This window comes from Megalopta genalis, chromosome 11 (genome assembly GCF_051020955.1).
Source record: "Megalopta genalis isolate 19385.01 chromosome 11, iyMegGena1_principal, whole genome shotgun sequence".
NCBI classification, from domain to species: domain Eukaryota; kingdom Metazoa; phylum Arthropoda; class Insecta; order Hymenoptera; family Halictidae; genus Megalopta; species Megalopta genalis.
In genome coordinates this window covers 9,673,041-9,691,967 of record NC_135023.1, presented here as the reverse complement: position 1 = coordinate 9,691,967, position 18,927 = coordinate 9,673,041, and the positions used below count along the sequence as shown (strand labels likewise).

Here is an 18,927-nt window from a genome sequence, read left to right as displayed (position 1 = left end):
CAGGAAAAAAAGATGAGCTACGTTGAAATCACAGTGGAGCACAGACGCGACACAGAAAACACTTCATTACCGATGATGAAGAGGCATTGTGTATTACTGAATGCTGCGATAATGTTGGCGATTACGCGCGCGTGTTCCTTCTGTGCTATTCGTATCTGAATGCGTTGCTCGATAACGTTTGGTAAACCGCAAACCGCTGCATAACTCGGGGACCCCCCACTATGTGTTAAACAACATTGATTAGTGACATCTGTAGAGTTAATATCCCGATAAATTTAGCGCAGCCCTTACGGCGATTGTTCGTTGGACAACGAACGAATGCGTTGCGCAAATAAATTGTATATTGTCGATCCGAAAGAAACCTAAACGAACTCTGAACTCCGCAAAAAAAAAAATCGGTTCGACGAATTCTACCGCGAACTGTAGAATATCGGTATGTCGGTGTGTTTGCGTACATCGATTCGAAATTTACACTCCATTTTGATGCACAATGCATAGAAATCAATTTTTAGCATTCGCGCGTCGTTCAGAAAATTGCTTACATTGATATTTCGCGGTGCAAAAATTGTCCCGCTCGAAATTGCCAGTCGTAATTTTATTTGTAATCGGTGAGAAATAAAGTTTCGGAGCTTGTGCATCGTTTGTTACATTTACTACGATTATAATTATAATTATTATAATATAATATAATGTAATATGATATAATATAATATAATATAATGTAATATAATATAATATAATATAATATAATATAATATAATATAATATAATATGATATAATATAATATAATATAATATAATATAATATAATATAATATAATATAATATAATATAATATAATATAATATAATATAATATAATATAATATAATATAATATAATATAATATAATATAATATAATATAATATAATATAATATAATATAATATAATATAATATAATAATAATTAATAATATATTATTATAATTATTACTACTATTTCTATTTCGTAAATTAATGAATGCGCAGACTTCTAAGTTGGAAATTCCTCCTCGATTCTTTCATTTTCAATTCATAAGCAAATAAATCGTCGAAGCTCGTGCATCGTTCAAAAAATGATAAAATTTACATTTTATGAATGAATTAATATGCAGGCTGCTTACAATACTACTCGATTTATATATGTATATATATATATATATCTTGTCAATGCACGCTAACACGAACATATTTTCGAGACACAGATTTCATAAATTCCTTGCCACTCCCGTGTCGTTTCACGTCGACATTTTCGATCAAAGAAACATGATTTTCGAACGGCGCGGAACATTTTGTCAAACCCGCGCGCCCCACAGAGTCATTAACCGTATTTCCAGCGATTCGGACATGTCCATCGATCGCGATGCGAAACATTTTGCAAATTCTCCGCCAGTCGGTGTACACCGTCGAGCGGAACACTTCCGTCGAATCAATGCGCGCTTCTCGTCGGTTATATTTTATAAATGACGCGGCGTTCGGCGACGCCGAATTTATTTACAATACATTTGGAAATCCCGGTTGCGCCGTCGTAATCGTCGCTAACGAGGAAATTATGGTGCGGCGGATGAAAAGAAAGGTGCGCCGATTATGCGGCGCGATGTGTTAATCTGGAACAAACGCGAAGACGGGGCTAATGGTAATCCAGAAAACTGGTCCCTTTTACGCTGTGATACAGAGAGAGAGAGAGAGAATGGTAATCCAGAGCTAATATAATAAATAATATAATAATATAATAAATAATAAAGAGCTAATGGTAATCCAGAAAACTGTTCCCTTTTACGTTGTGATACAGAGAGAGAGAGAGAGAGAGAGAGAGAGAGAGAGAGAGAGAGAATGGTAATCCAGAGCTAATATAATAAATAATATAATAATATAATAAATAATAAAGAGCTAATGGTAATCCAGAAAACTGTTCCCTTTTACGCTGTGATACAGAGAGAGAGAGAGAGAGAGAGAGAGAGAGAGAGAGAGAGAAGGGAGAATGCAAGAAGAGAGAGAGATACAAAGAGATTGAGCGAGAGAGAGAGGGAGAGAGAGAGATATAGAACGAGAAAGAGAGGGAGAGGGAGAGATATAGAGCGAGAAAGAGAGGAAGAGAGAGAGATACAGAGCGAAAAAGAGAGGGAGAGATACAGAGAGACAAAGCGAGAAAGCAAGAAGAGAGAGAGAAATATACAAAGAGACAGAACCCGAGAGAGAGAGAGAGAGAGAGAGAGAGAGAGAGAGAGAGAGAGGGAAAGGGTGATAGAGGATCCGCATCAAAACGGGAACTCGTCGATGCATTCTATTAAAAGGATCGGACTTGGAATTTCATTAGAGCTCGCGAGGCTGGAATATAAGCGCGAGTAGCCGAATCTCTCTCGTTATCTACACGCAGTTTTCACTTGTTGCGTACGAACGCGCCTCAAATTTACGAAAGCAACGATCCTCTGCCGTGTTTTCGAATAAGACAGCACAGAATGCAGACCCGGCATAGCGAAAATTCCCCATAGAATTGTCGCAAACATTTCGCAAAGAATTAACACAGCCGTATTATAAACCATCCTTTCGAAGCAGCTTTTATTTCGTGCCGCGATAAAAAAAACATTTGAAAAGCTCTCGATGTGCCCACGAAATATTTTTCATACAGCAGTCTGGAGATAAATTCTACGCTCGAAAGAAACGGATTTGCGTTGGACCAAACAATTGACAGAAATTAATTTTGCTTTGTATAATTTTTTTATGGATGTTTTAACAACGATTCTTATCGTTGCATTCGGATGACGTTCAATGTATTTTTGTTTTCAATATTTACTGTTCGGAATGGACGAATGGAACGATGAGAACAATAAAGAGTTCAGCATATATTGCGAATATTTTCGAAACGTTGCGAAGATCGTTAAAACACATTGTGCAGAAGAAAACAATTTTAATCCAATTTATCGACAATTTCGAAGCGATTTATGTGCTTCATTTTGAATATTTTGTCTTCGTAACAGGCGGATGCAACGAGGGGAACAATAACGAATTCAATATTCTGGATATTTTCGAAACGTTGCGAAACACGTTGTTTAAAGAGCTGTTTAGAACACATTGTACAGAAGAAAACAATTTTAATCGAATTTATCGACAATGTTAAAGCAATTTATGTGCTTCACTTTGTTAAAAATTCGCACGAAGTTCAACGGAAATATCTCGCGCATTTACCGAATTAACGCGAACTGCAGCAATTTCTCTCGGAAATGCCAAATTTCGGGTTGCTGTGAATTTCCCTGTGCTAGTCCTACGCCTAATGTAATTCATTGCTACGTCGATACTATGAGTCCGAATTGCCTTCGAATTACGTCACGTGGCCTCCGAATGCCTTCGAATCGTGTCACGTGGCCTCCGAATTGCCTTCGAATAGTGTCACGTGGCCTCCGAATTGCCTTCGAACCGTGTCAAAAAATTCTAAATAAAAAAGTTAAATCACCGTCTTCGTTCTAGCATTGCTATGCATTCACACCGACATTAAAATTTCTATAAAAACCCTCGCTTCTCGAAAAATCGCGACTTAGTATTCTCGGATCTGCCGATTTCAATTCCGACCTCCGAACATTTCTGGGAGAAATTACCATATTATACCACCCGCACCAAACTCGCAAAAATAGCTCGCAACAAAAATTCGTCTCTGCAGCCGAATCACTTGCGGACAAATTCCATGAAAATTGTTTAAAAGCGACCTCTTCCCGCGTAGTCGCATCGCAATCGAATTCAATTGATCCTAAGGGCCGCGATTCGACGGGGGCCCGCGCGACTGATCGACAGGATCGGAGGAAGTTATCGAATCATGTATCGCGGTCGCCGATCAACGAGTATCGTTGTTCATCAATGAAATATTAGCCGCGTATCGGAACGATTGCACCGGACCTGTCAATTCTGCCGGAAGTAGTCTTCGTTCGTTACTCATGCAGGCGGAATCGATGCCCGGCGCACGCTAGCCTGTTGCCGAACTTGTTGTCCTGTGATCGTTCGCTCGACGAAATAGACCAGTTAACGGCACGTTAATTTCTAGCGGCCGCTGGCTTTGAGTTGCTAATTACTCGCATGAATATTAATAATAATTCGCGTAATTAAATATCGCCGGGGCCCGTCGGCGGGACGAAATTGAAGGAACAGCTTCGTTCGCGAGCCCGATCGCTTATCGCACCGGACACCGTTACGTGTTAGGCACGAAAACGTTAATTACTGGATCGCGGGTTTTCAGGCGAAATTAAAATCCTCTGACAGACATCTGTTTCTTTTCTTAATAATTTGACGGTTAAATCGTATATAAATATAAATATTATATATAATATATAATAAATATATATAAATATATATTAATAATATATAATATATATTATATATTATTTATTATATATTTATTTATTATATTATATATATATATATATATATATATATAATAATTTCTATATATATATTTATTATTTATTAATTTATATATATTATATATATAAATATATATATATATATATAATATATATTTAATAATATTTAATAATATTATAATATTTAATAATATTTAAAGATATTTTGAACGTTTTCCCACGGTTTTAACACTAGATTTACGGAGCACAAAAAACAGCTGTTTTATATCAGCTTATAAAGGTAACAATAAGACATTTATTTTGATTTTTAACAAGTTTGATTGTAACATTTGCCGTAATTAACATATAAATTGAATAAATATATCTTTACGATATGAATAATCGTAAATTAAAAAATTAGTGACCCGTCATTTTGACGGATCCACTAAATCTAGTGTTAAATTTGATCTACTCATTTTTTATCCTTCATTAAATACAAATAAAAGTGATCCTAGACATATTTCGCGCATTTCAGAATATTTTCGGAACAGTATAAGACGCATAAAAAATTGGAAAGTCGAAGACAATCGCGATGGAAGAATTGTTAATTTTCTTCATCGTTTCTCGATCGAGGCGCACAGGTGTCGTCGAATGAACAACGGGCGCGCCCTTTCGACGAACCATTGTTTCATCAAAGGCCACCGAAATAGTTTATCCGTCGGTAAATTAATATTCCTTGGATTATGCTATATGACCCCGCGTGCATATTAATTTCATCGAATGATACACAGATATCATGGACTGCGAGTTGAGCTCTAATTGAATAACGGGACCGCGAATTGAACAATGTTATTCGTTGAATCTTTAACTCCGCCGCCAATTACGAGATATTATTAAATACCGTCGAAATATTAATTATTTATGTAAACATATTTCAATGTTATTTCCATAACGTGCCGTTCGGTGAAACGAACAAATGACCGATTCCCAGATTTCTGCCGGCATTCGATTAATAAATACTTAATATCAATATTTGATGCCACTGAATTATCGAAGTTCCGGCGGTTTGCATAATCGCGGATGGATATTGCATTTACTACATAATATTCTAACGAGCCGAACGCGGCGACCCCCGCGTTCTTATTGCTCGGGGCTCGTCGAAAAAATTCGTCGCTGTAATTGTATGTCATTTTATTTAACGATCAACCGAGCGGCTCATTCTTCTCGAATCAATTACGCGAATAATGTATTCCTCGGTGCTAGTTCGCTCGAAATAAAAAAAAAGGAAAGAAGAAACGCTTCGGTTTGCGAAACATCGTGCTTCGTTCGCTAACAGCCCTTGATGAGGCAATTATAATTATTGGACTGCGGATCTTTGTGCAGAAAATAGAAAGTTTTTTTTTCTATGTCTATGAATGTTACTTTTTATTATTATAATATTATGATTAATAAAATAAATAATAATAATGAAGTAATAATGAATAATAATACAAATAATAGAATAAATACTAAATAAAAATAATTAATTAATAATCTGATAATTATAATTAACAGACTGTGGATCTTTATGTAGAATCTTTGGCCTAACCTTTCTTGCCTAAATCCTACTACTTTATAAATTGTCAATTTTTTTTTCATACTGTTGAGTATGTTATTAACAATGTCCGACTCGTGACTGAGATTTCGACCTGTTAAGCACGAATTTTATTCTGTCCACTTAAAACGTAATAAAATTCGATTCTATTGGCTTCATATATCTAATTATTCCATTATTTAATTATTAAACGTAAGCACGCAATAAATAAACGTTATCCTTTCTCTCGATCGAAAAAATTCCAACCTTTGCAAACGCGAATTTTTCTCCTTTCATTTTCCCGCGTTCCCTTACGCTGCGATTACTTAAAAAATTGCACTAAAAATTACTAAAACCACTAAAAATTACTTAAAATTGAACTAAAAATTTAACGCTGAATAATAAAAAATAACCAGTCGAAACGACTGCTTTCCGACACTTTCTTTTACACTTTCCGACACTATGAAACTATTTCCAGAAGAGAAACGTTCATATACACATTTCGAATAAACAAATAAACGCGGTCTCGGCATCGAGTGTCAAAGATTTAACGAAGCCAGGATAAAAAATCCTGACAATTGGCCGGCGATGTCCAAGAAAATCGGGGAGCCTCGTTCGATTCCGCCGGCGACGCCGTGGCTCGTTGATTCCGTTTCGCCGGTCGATTTATCATCCGCGAATTAGGGATTCCGATCTCGTCCGGCGTCTCCCGTGGACGACGACGACGTCGACGACGACGTCGAGCGTCGCACCGTGAAAACGTCCGACAAATTTCGCGGCGTCGCGCGGCAAGCGAGCGTGTACAGCTACCAGGCACCGGATAATAGTGCGTGCCGTTCACGTTAATTATGTTCCCGTTGTTTGCAAGTATAATTTTTAAATGTCCCGCTGTTACGGCGTACATGCACGCGTATTAAAATATAGCTTAATATGCTAATTTATTTGACCGTCGCGCCGTTGTCCGCGCGGGGCCGAAAACCGATTTGCATCCGGCCGCGAGCCGCCGCGCCGCGCCGCGAATAAAACAGCCTGCGGATAGAAACGAGTTGTCGGGATCGACGGGATCGATCGATCGTTCGATCGATCGCCGGAAAATTCGGCGGAAGGCGTAAGAGAGTCCCTTTCGGCGGAAAGACCGAAAGGCGAAAAGGATTGACGGCTGCATTAAAGCGCGACAGGCGCCGCGACGACAGAACTTTCGGCGTCGCCTCGCCTCGCCTTGCCTCGCCTCGCCTCGCGTCGAGTCGGTGCTGACGATATTACGCGGCGCTTTGAGCATATCGCGTTTGCCTTCCTCTTTGTATCGACTTCCGGCTTTGACTTATTTATTCGGCGAACAACCGGCACGGCGGGATCGATCCGCGTCGGGTTTGTCGCGCGTCGGATGCCTTGTTCCGCCGACGTCTTGGTGACACGCTCGAAATTGGCTCGCCGATGTGACGGACCGGCCGGGGCCATGATTAATACCGGATTCTCATATGCACGTTAATGCGGACGGCACCCATCGGGACGCATTCTTCGCCGGCCACTTCGGATTCGGGTCGCGTTTCCTCCAGGAGTATCGGAGTATCGGAGTCCTAGGTTAAGGCTCGTTCATTACGGATAATTATGTGGCCGGAAGGCATAACGCCGGCCGCGTGTCACGGTTTTCAGAAATTTCGGTGCCCGCAGTAATTCGGCTGCAGGAATCCAGCGAATTCTCCCCGATTTTCCTTCGGCTTGTGAACGAAAGTGGACTGTTTTTGGAGAAGGAGACACGATTATTCGTGGTTTCTGGTTCATTTTTATGAGTGCCGATTGTCAACGACTGTAAGAACGTGCCGCGAGGATCGAATAATCGTGTCTCCTCTTCCCAAATTATCCATTTCTGCGCGCAATCTGAGCGTCAATTAGGGAGAATTTACTGTACGCCGTTTCTAATTCCAAGATTCCATAAATGACTCGTTTTTAGTTTGATATAAATTGTTACAGTTTCCCGCGTGCCGTGGCTCCGAACAATTTTTTCGACGAAAATGAATCATATAGTAATAAAGTAGAGACTTCAGGCTTTAAAATGAGTTTAGTCTCGTTGCTCTACGATTTTTATTCACGGAGTTACAATATTTTGAACATCGTCGATGTTTCGAAAGTTAGAAATATCGTGTGAATTCTAGAACAAGATCTCCCACTCACTGCGTCGCAAATAAATTTTCTTAAAGAAATTGTCGGAAGGCCTTCGAAAGTAGAGACTTCAGGCTTTAAAATGAGTTTAGTCTCGTTGCTCTACGATTTTTATTCACGGAGTTACAGTATTTTGAACATCGTCGATGTTTCGAAGATGAGGAATTTCGTGTATAGCCTAGAACGAGGTTTTCTGTCCACTGCATCGCGAATAAATTTTGTTAAAGAAATCAACGTACGGCTTCCGAAAGTAGAAACTTTGGGCTTTAAAATGAGCCCAGTTCGATTGTTGTATGATTTTTTTGCACGAAGTTATAGCTGTTCGAATATCGACAATTTTTTCGAAAATTTGAAACTTTGACGAAAGTTGCAGACGGCTCGTTTTTATAGTTATCGATTGTCAATAACTATAAAAACGAGGTGCAAGGTTCAAATAATCATGTCTCCTCTTCCAAAACTGTCCATTTTTGTTTCCAAGCCGAGTATCAATTAGGAAGAATTTACTGTATTGTGTGGAAATATGCTATTTTACTTCGTAATTATTTTGAAATATCATTATTGGGTATATTATTTTAAACAATGCGCGTTTTTCTATTTTATAATTATTTTCGCGTTCATCATCGTATTGAAATAACGTTACTTGAAACATAATCATCGATAACATGTCATTTGACTTCGTAATTATTTCTATCACCCGCATCTGAAAAAGCATCGTTCGAAGTATCATTTTAAACAACACCGCGTTCACCTATTTCATAATTATTTTCGCGTGTATCGCCGTATTGAAATTGACGTTGCTTGGAACATATTATTATCGATAACATGCCATTTGATTTCATAATTATTTCCGTGCCTGTGATCGCCATTAAAGTAACATTATTTGAAATATTATTTCAAACATGTTCTTTCATTTTATAATTATTTTCGTGCGCGCGTGCGGCCACTTTGAAATATTATTTTAAATTACACGTGTGTTCTTTTACTTTATAATTATTTTCCGTTTGCGCGCGGCCGCTTTGAAATATTATTCTAAATAAATAGCAGATTCTTTTCATTTCATAATGATTTTCGTTTCCACGTCGGAAGATTATTTTAAATAACAATTTTATTATAATAATATTATAATAAATAATATCCTACATTATTCTGATAAACAAAAGCATTTTTCTCGAAGAACGCAGTCCCTTGTTAATTTATAATAATATATATAGTTAATTATATATATATATATATATATATATATATATATAGTTAATTATATATATTAATATATAATTATCGCTTATATAAATTAACATATAATATATAATAATATAGTTAATTTATATAATACATAATAGATAAATGATTAATCTGAAAAGAGGCGAATTGGTAAAAGGTACGTGAAACAACAAAGTTATTGCATAAGGATTCGAATGGATTTTTGCAACAGCCCGATAGCATGCGCATTGTCCGAATGTTATATGTATATGTATATATATGTATACATCTCCACGTTTTTTTGTGACTGTACAAAGACGTAACAACGCATTCTTCCTATTGTTGGCAATGTGATTGTTCCGACGATTATATAAAAGTGACACAACTGCTCGATCGAATTTGAATGCGGAACAGTATGCTAGAATGGACTAATTGGTCCTAGAATCTCGCTCGTTATACAATCCGATCGTTCTAGCATATATTGGAGTACATAGGGCGAGTACATAGGGTTTCCTCGTGGAAAACAGAACGTTGCGCGATATCTCTGTTGAAAAATGAAAGGGAATACTTGGCATAAATGTTGCATCGTTTATCGAGGCGATGCAACGACGCGTGCAAATGTTCCTCTCGTTCTTCCATTATTTTATTATTATGATTAAAATTATTCAGAGATCAATATTTTCCTATATACATATATTGTATATATTTTTATATTATTTCCTATATACATAATGGAGACATTTACTATACTTCCGTGGACGGCTTTTCACAGAGAACGCGACAAGATTAAGCCGATAATTATTTTTCATATTTTAATTACGGTATCGATCGAATCTTACATCAAATTCTATTTCAATTAAAGTAGTTATTTCCATCGTTGCATCGTGTTAATTTCAATCGAAGCGTTTGTCGCTACAGAAAATTCTCTCCGATTTTCCTTCGGTTTGTAAACAAAGATAAACAATTTATGAGTGGAGGAGATACGATTGTTCCATTTAAATTTTCGTCCCAGTTTCGGACAAGAGAGAAAGTTAAAAATTATATATTAAATATAGTATTAAAAAATTATATAAAAATTACAGTATTTATTTTATCTTTTGTTGTCATTTTATGTGATAGCAGAATTTTTTTAAAAAAGAGTATGCTAGTCATTGCACCGTAATCTAGCATCTTTGACACACTTGAAGAAAGATTTACGTTGATTAGAAAAGTTTGTGAAAAAACAGTTTGAGAAAAGTTATCGCGTTTTAAAAGGTGGTCGAATACTTTTTGCCGGGGGGATAACCGATCTGAGAAAATTCTCCAGCAAATGATTCATTAAAACGAAACGATCGCGATAGTGTGTAATACACGATCGTTAGACTTTCCATGTGTGCCCAATCGAGGCCCGAAGGATTGGATATACATACGTTGGATACATCGATGCAAAATCCACAATTGGTCGCAGAGGCCTACGAACGTGTTAATTTCGACGGCAACGAGTATTGATTCAGACACGGCATGGTGGATTCCCCATTGGTACGTCCACTATAATAAATCCACATATTCATTTCGTCAATAATCCAGTTCCATCTGTTTATTTAACACCAGAACTACCCAGCCAGTCGAAATGAATGATTTCCGATTTATTTTGTCACAGTTAAAACAGATGTTATTAAAAATATTTCTTGGAGAAATTTTTAGGTGCACTTCTTCGTTGAAGCATATATCGTAATACGAATCGTAGAAATTTTAAATAAATCCAGGCTTGGCATTGCTATAAACAATATTATAATTATTATATTATTTATATTATAATTTAATTTATATATAATATATATATTATAATACAATTTATATATATTATATAATTATAATTTTAGGGTTGAGAAACCGAGAATTCTCGTTACAAAATCATTGTCCATTCGAACACGTTTCTACAAAAAAAAACTTCTTCGAATCGAAGAATTGAATACGAATCGTAGAAATTTTAAATAAATCCAGACTTGGCATTGCTATTAACAATATAAACTAGTCGTATTTAGTGTTTCATAGTTTTAGGGTTAGGAAATCGAGGAATTCTCGTTGCAAAATCATTGTCCACTCGGACACGTTTCTACAAAAAAAACTCCTCCGAATCGAAGAATTGAATACGAATCGTTGAAATTTTAAATAAATCCAGGCTTGACATTGTTATAAACAATATAGACTAGTCGTATTTAGTGTTTTGTAATTTTAGGGTTAGGAAATCGAGAATTCTCGTTGCAAAATCATTGTCCACTCGGACACGTTTCTACAAAGAAAAACTTCTTCGAATCGAAGAATTGAATACGAATCGTAGAAATTTTAAATAAATCCAGGCTTGACATTGTTATAAACAATATAGACTAGTCGTATTTAGTGTTTTGTAATTTTAGGGTTAGGAAATCGAGAATTCTCGTTGCAAAATCATTATCCACTCGGACACGTTTCTACAAAAAAAAACTTCTTCGAATCGAAGAATTGCATACGAATCGTAGAAATTTTAAATAAATCCAGGCTTGACATTGTTATAAACAATATAGACTAGTCGTATTTAGTGTTTTGTAATTTTAGGGTTAGGAAATCGAGAATTCTCGTTGCAAAATCATTGTCCACTCGGACACGTTTCTACAAAAATAAAATTCCTTCAAATCGAAGAATTCGAATGTCGACTGTAAAATAATGGTAAATAATTCTACAATAATTATCCCATTCGCTGTCAATCGTTTTACTAAAAATAGACGACATTAAACGATGTTCACTTACAAGTGAATAATAATATATTGTAAATAATATATATGTATATATATATATATATTAATATATTATAATAATATATATTAATAATATATTATATATATATATATATATTGTTAATAATAATGTACATATTATATTGTTCGCTTGTTCGGCAGTTTAATTTTCCGTGAAACAATTTTTCACGGACCTACGAACGCGAAACACGTTTCGATATTCTTGTCCGCGTGTTCCGCCCTAGTATCATCCCCTGAAAAAGCACAATTAGGAAGGGGTGGTACAACAGCAGAGTGGCGCAGTGGAAGCGTGCTGGGCCCATAACCCAGAGGTCCGTGGATCGAAACCACGCTCTGCTAAGCTTGTTGGAAGCAGTAGAAGAGGAGAGAGCTTCTATTTTAATTTTATTATTTTTAATCACCGTTTAATATACGCATTCATTAAGCCAGCAATCCTCTATATTAGTTATTAGTTCCCTCAAAAATTTAAATTGCGCACGCTCTTCTCCTCTTAGCTATAGTAAAATTTCTTTCCGACATTTCCAACTCCAAAATTCCGGCAATTATTTCGTATTATCTTTAATATTATCACACACAGATTAATATGTCCGATGCTAATTCCTTCGCTTTTGATTATTGTTAGTTGATCGCGTTATTCGTTCGAAAATATCACCGAGCAAGCTTGAAGAATTTTTACAATTTTATTCATCAATTCTCCTCAAAACATATTCTCAGGGGACAATGTATTTTCAACCTGGATAAAACACGCGAAGATTTCAATGAATTTATTTATCAATTTATTCATGCATTTTACTCGATCTTTTAACCCCTTGCACACCCCTAACGTTTTCTTCATTGTTACAATGATCAAAAGTTTCTCGATTCCAATTTCCAAAAAATAATAAAATTTCTCTTAGTTAGAAAAAGGATAATTTATATTTATCGTGTGTCCACGTTTACTTAACACTAAACCTACCAAGTAGTAATTCTAACTGTGGCACGTGCTGCTTCACAAAAGCGAGAGGACCGAATTTATTAATAGAATCTGTAAAGATTTTATTATAAAACTTGCTCCGATAATATAACTTACTCAAGCGTTTTCCACGAAAGAGCCTCGAAACTTTTCAGAATTGCAAAATAAGAAAGCAGTCATTGTTAAATGATGACAAGAAATCAGAATTTTATTCGTGTACCGAAGCGAACGGAATAGCACATTCGTATTTAACACGTTCCGTGCCACGTGTACCATCGATGGTACACGCTTGCATGTTTACTTAGTGAACTGAACAAATTGTTTACAAGAAACTTAGAACCGAAGAATCAATTTCCACCGCAAGAATGGGCGTTGATAAGTTTTTGTTACGTTGTTATGTGTACGAGAATTAATAATTGCATGTAATACATCAAGTTTTAGTAAAATATCAAAGTGTGAAGATTCGAGTAAAAAAAGCTCGGCACGGAACGTGTTAAGAGATTATCAACAGAAATCTCCATCACGTGTCAGAATCGTCAAAGCATGGCAAATGGTCGAGCAGCTCCTACCAGACCCCGTTCATCTTCCCGTCGTTTTTCTCAAGGAATAAACCACGCGAAGACTTCGCCGAATTGTCAGAAACCGGACAAGTTGCTCGGAGCAACAGTATTTATACTCGAAAACGAAAACCAATTTCCGGGACGAAATAAAACCCGCGACCGCGAATATATATACTACTGTGATCAAAAAGTAAGGTGAAATTGTCATTTAAAACTTCCGGGCATTAGGAAGGCAGGTAATTTCTTTTTCCTAGGTTGGTAGGACTGTCTGTAACATTTGCCAAGTGTCTGTTTGTCAAAAGGTTTAATTATCTCCGAGTTACACGTGTTTTTGTAAACAACCAAAAGTGAATTTTTCGATTTTTACAATGGGTGATTTTGTTGAGCAAAGAACTTGCATCAAATTTTGTTTGCGGAACGAATATTCTTGTGCGGACACGTTGAAAATGTTACGGAAGGCCTTTGGTGATCAAACTATGGCACAAAAAAACATTTATAAGTGGTACAACAAGTTCAAAGCGGGCCGAGAACGCGTTGAAGACGAACCGCGCTCTGGACGACCATCAACGTCTACCGACGAGGGCCACGTCCAAAAAAATCGAAGATTTGGTGCTTGAAAATCGTCGACTGACAATGAGAGACCTCGCTGATAGTGTTGGAATATCATTTGGCTCAGTCCAAACCATTTTGAAGGACGATTTGTGTCTCAAACGCGTCAAGTCTCGATTGGTGCCATGTCATACTGCATTGGTTCTTCGCGACTTTTTTGCCAAAAACTCGACTCATATCGTTCCGCAACCACCGTATTCGCCTGATTTGGCTCCGTGCGACTTCTGGTTATTCAGCAAACTCAAAAAGCCGATGCGGGGACGCCGTTTTGACACGATTGAGGAGATAAAAACCGAATCGAAGAAGGTCTTGAAGGCTATACCGGAAAAAGACTATTCCGACTGTTTCGAGGACTGGAAAAAGCGTCGGAAACAGTGCGTTTTATCGGACGGGGATTACTTTGAAGGGGATGAAATTGATTTGGAAGAATAAACAAAGAATTTACATTTTATAAACAAATTCACCTTACTTTTTGATCACAGTAGTATGTATATATATATGTCCGGATATGGAAATTCTTATTTCCGTGAATTATTTTCGGCGGATCTTCTTCCACGGAGCGGAAGAGAGGGTACCAACGATTGCCGGCCGCTGAAAGATTCCTCGGCGGCAAACATGAGACGGCGAGGCTGCGATGAATTTTCGTCGGCGTTTTGCTCGTTACGCTGGATACAAAATTGTGGTCGTCGTGCCCGTGGAACGGCGAAATGCCCGGCAAACGTGTTAATACGTCCGGGCAAATGAAAATGGACTTACACCGCTTACAAAATAAACGGCCCGCGCGCGCGCGCGCGCGCTACGTGACGCACGAAGAATAAAACATAATCGCTTCTAAACACAGTGGGACGCCTCGAATACTCGAACAAGCTCGGCGAATAATTCACGAAACAAATTCCGGCGGCGCATTAATGCCAAAACTGCGAGGCACAGACACAGACACACCGGCACGCAAGTACACGTGTGCACACGTACACACGTACACGCCGCGGCAAAACACGGGAGAAAGACAGAAATAGGCATACCGAGACTATTGATCGCAGGTAGACTGGACGTTAACCCATTTAAGGCTTCATTAGAGAGCCCGAAAGATTCCGAATCTCGTCCAAGAATTCTCATCGATATCCTGCGGGGCCGCGCGGATCCTGCCGCGTTTCCTGCCCCCCGGAAAAATATCCTCGAATATTCCCCCTATTTAGCTGCATTAGGCTGCTATCATATCGCATACGTCGGCTACGGATCCGTACTTCAACCCTTTGACCGCTATGCAATCGTGAAAATGTTATCGAATTCAACTATTTTATTCGGTCGAATTGAATGAGGTTGAGTTGTACGAAATTTTTTATTAAAGTCATTCTTAATATGAACTTTTAAGTGACTTAATGTTATCTTAAATCTTGTGTATAGAAAATATAAAATTTATGAGGGTATGTTAAGTGTTGAGTTTTTATTGGGCACAGTAATCGGGGCTCAGTATTCAGGGTGGTCATTCCTGATATGAACTTTTGAATGACTTAATATTATCTTAAATCTTTTGTATAGAAAATATAAAATTTATGAGAGTATGTTAAGTGTTGAATTTTTATTGGGCACAGTAATCGGGGCTCAGTATTCAGGGTGGTCATCCCTAATATCAAATTTTAAATGACTTAATATTATATTAAATATCTTGTATAGAAAATATAAAATTTATGAGAGTATGTTAAGTGTTGAGTTTTTATTTGGCACAGTAATCGAGGCTCAGTATTCAGGGTGGTCATCCCTAATATGAACTTTTAAGTGACTCAATATTATCTTAAATCTTTTGTATAGAAAATATAAAATTTATGAGGATATGTTAAGTGTTGAATTTTTATTGGGCACAGTAATCGGGGCTCAGTATTCAGGGTGGTCATCTCTAATATGAATCCTTTTAAGTGACTTAATATTATATTAAATTTTTTGTATAAAATATAAATTGTATAATCTTCTGTATAACACTGAATTTTTATTGCGCACAGTAATCGAGGCTCGGTATTCAGGGTGGTCATCCCTAATATGAGCTTTTAAATGACTTAATAATATATTAAATCTTTTGTATAAAATATAAATTGTATAATCTTCTGTATAACACTGAATTTTTATTGCGCACAGTAATCGAGGCTCAGTATTCAGGGTGGTCACCCCTAATACGAACTTTTAAATGACTTAACATTATATTAAATTTTTTGTATAGAATATAAAATTTATAAACTCATGTTAAACATTGAATTTTTATTGCGCACAGTAATCGAGGCTCAGTATTCAGGGTGGTCACCCCTAATACGAACTTTTAAATGACTTAACATTATATTAAATTTTTTGTATAGAATATAAAATTTATAAACTCATGTTAAACATTGAATTTTTATTGCGCACAGTAATCGGGGCTCAGTATTCAGGGTGGTCACCCCTAATACGAACTTTTAAATGACTTAACATTATATTAAATTTTTTGTATAGAATATAAAATTTATAAACTCATGTTAAACATTGAATTTTTATTGCGCACAGTAATCGAGGATCAGTATTCAGGGTGGTCACCCCTAATATCAACTTTTAAATGACTTAATATTGTATAATTGAATTTTTATTGCGCACAGTAACCGAGGCTCAGTATTCGTTGAGGTATCACACTAATTACAGCACAGTATTTAGAAAAGGAGCACAGTAATTGCGGCATACTAACTGATTTTCGTGGACCATACGCGCACAGTAACCACCTTCAAAACTTTTGCCCTTCCTGCTAGCATTAAAAAAAGTTTAAATATTCGTTCCATAGGAAAAATCGACGAAAGAAACTCTGAAATTTAGCTCGGAGTCCTTAAAAAAAAGTGTCACTCGAATTGCCTGCCTCGTATCGAAAACTCCTCTAAAGGCTGCTTACCAGGGCACGGTAATTGGCTCCTCTGGCCTAGACGTACGGCGTTTCGTCGAACCGCATCGTGTCGAATCGACGAGCGAGAGACCGGGTGGTAGAACAAAACACGGGGTCGTCCGAGGGAACGGACGGGGAGAAAACCGGGCGGCGTGAATGCGACAAGAGGAAAAGAAGAAAAGCGTCCGCGAGAATCTTTCCGGGGAACCGTTCATCGCCGACGACTCTTTCAGCGCGAGAGAACGCGTCGCGGACGCCCGCGCATTTACCTCGAAACTCTCGAAAATCCCGGCATTGTTCCCTGTGGAAACTATTACAGTCACTTTTGCGGCCGCTCCTCCTCGCTTCGACCAGCGGACGGAGAAGAAGAAGAAGAAGAAGTAGAAGTAGGAAGAAGAGAAAGAGAGTGGAAGAAGCAGAAGAAGCGGCCGTCATCCGACGCGGCGACGCTCTGGATGACGGAAAATTACGTCGGGATCATCAAAAAAACCTGGCCACGGGGAATGCGGATGGAAAGAGCTGCCGGGTCTCAATGGTCACGCGAAAATCGTCGGTGAACTCGGCTATCTATGCCAGAAGGGGAAAACGCCCGTGAAAAAAAAGGGACGCCCGGTGAATGCTGAGGTCTCTCGATGAGACCGACGGCTGCACCGAAATTTCGTCGAGCTGTTTAGCCGCGATTCCAGCGCGGAAACTTGGCTCGTCGTTAGCACCGTACGCTCGAAGTCAACGGTTTCTTATATTTTGCAAATCTAGGAACTCGGAATTACATTGTTGTTGATTAATTTTCTTTTTAAGAATTTTAGTAGATCAACGATTATTTTTACTTCGTGAAATGGCGATCATTTTATCGTGGATTGATGAGATCGATAGTCTACTTGTTATTGATTTGTCATTTAATTGAAAATGTTCGGTGTCTTTTGATTAACAAGAAATGTTGGGTGTATTTTATTTGACAGGAATTGTTCACTGTCTTCTATTTAAAAAGAATTGTTCAGTGTCTAATATTGAACAAGAAATGTTCATTGTCTTCTATTTGACAAGAATTGTTCCGTATCTAATATTGAACAAGAAATGTTCACTGTCTTCTATTTAAAAAGAATTGTTCAGTGTTTAATATTGAACAAGAAATGTTCATTGTCTTCTATTTCAACAAGAATTGTTCAGTGTCTAATATTGAACAAGAAATGTTCACTTTCTTCTATTTTGACAGGAAATGTTCACTCTCTTCTATGTCGACAAGAATTGTTCAGTGTGTCTAATATTTAAAAAGAATCTAAATCTATTTAAAAAGAATTGTTCAGTGTCTAATATTTAAAAAGAATCTAAATCTATTTAAAAAGAATTGTTCAGTGTCTAATATTGAACAAGAAATGTTCATTGTCTTCTATTTCAACAAGAATTGTTCAGTGTCTAATATTGAACAAGAAATGTTCACTTACTTCTATTTTGACAGGAAATGTTCACTCTCTTCTATGTCGACAAGAATTGTTCAGTGTCTAATATTTAAAAAGAATCTAAATCTATTTAAAAAGAATTGTTCAGTGTCTAATATTTAAAAAGAATCTAAATCTATTTAAAAAGAATTGTTCAGTGTCTAATATTGAACAAGAAATGTTCATTGTCTTCTATTTCAACAAGAATTGTTCAGTGTCGAATATTGAACAAGAAATGTTCATTGTCTTCTATTTGGACAGGAAATGTTCACTGTTTTCTATGTTGACAAGAGTTGTTCAGTGTCTAATATTGAACAAGAAATGTTCACTATCTTCTATTTCAACAAGAATTGTCCACTGTCTCCTATTTAACAAGAATTCTTCACAGTCTTCCATTCAACAATAACGCGATCCAATTAAATGA

At 36.9% G+C, this 18,927-nt stretch overlaps 1 protein-coding gene and 1 non-coding gene across 2 annotated transcripts in view; one reads left to right on the top strand and one right to left on the bottom strand.

Moving 5' to 3' along the window:
* LOC117225986 (uncharacterized) overlaps positions 1–18,927 on the bottom strand; it is a 341,074-nt gene that overhangs the window by 120,840 nt on the left and 201,307 nt on the right. The window lies entirely within an intron of this gene.
* Positions 12,321–12,392, top strand: TRNAM-CAU (transfer RNA methionine (anticodon CAU)). Its single transcript has one exon. It is a non-coding gene; the product is annotated as a tRNA-Met (tRNA).